Source organism: Lates calcarifer, linkage group LG23 (genome assembly GCF_001640805.2).
Source record: "Lates calcarifer isolate ASB-BC8 linkage group LG23, TLL_Latcal_v3, whole genome shotgun sequence".
Classification (NCBI taxonomy): Eukaryota; Metazoa; Chordata; class Actinopteri; family Centropomidae; genus Lates; species Lates calcarifer.
In genome coordinates, this window is record NC_066855.1 from 8168793 (window position 1) to 8169271 (window position 479).

A 479-nucleotide genomic window follows, 5' to 3' on the forward strand; every position below is an offset into this window, starting at 1 on the left:
TACATGTGTGCAGAGTCAGGGAAAACACTCCAGGCCCTGTAATTTTGGGGCTAAACCCATGGCAGATGACATAACAAGTTATAATGAGTGCTTGTTGCCCTTGGCCAGTGTGTAAGTGTGTATGAGTGTGTTTATGCACATCAGAGTACAATTTGAGAAGCCAGGTGGGTGCGTCTAAACTTAACCCATTTATTTATCGTATTGTTACACCAAAGCCAGAAAAGTCCTTAAGGATATATGACTGTAGCTTTAAAGTGGAGTTTTCCACATTTCGAGGGGCTAAACATGTATCCTTAAGATCAAAAGCTGACTCAAATATGTCTGCCAGGGTGGGCTGTCATGTCAGTGCACACCGGGGAGAATTGGCAGAGACAGTGATTTGGACTGCAGTCGACGATGAAGTAGATTGGGACCAGAAATCCCTGGGGAGAGAGAGCGAGACGAGGTCAGGTAGGAGGGCTATAAAAGAGCTGCCTCCT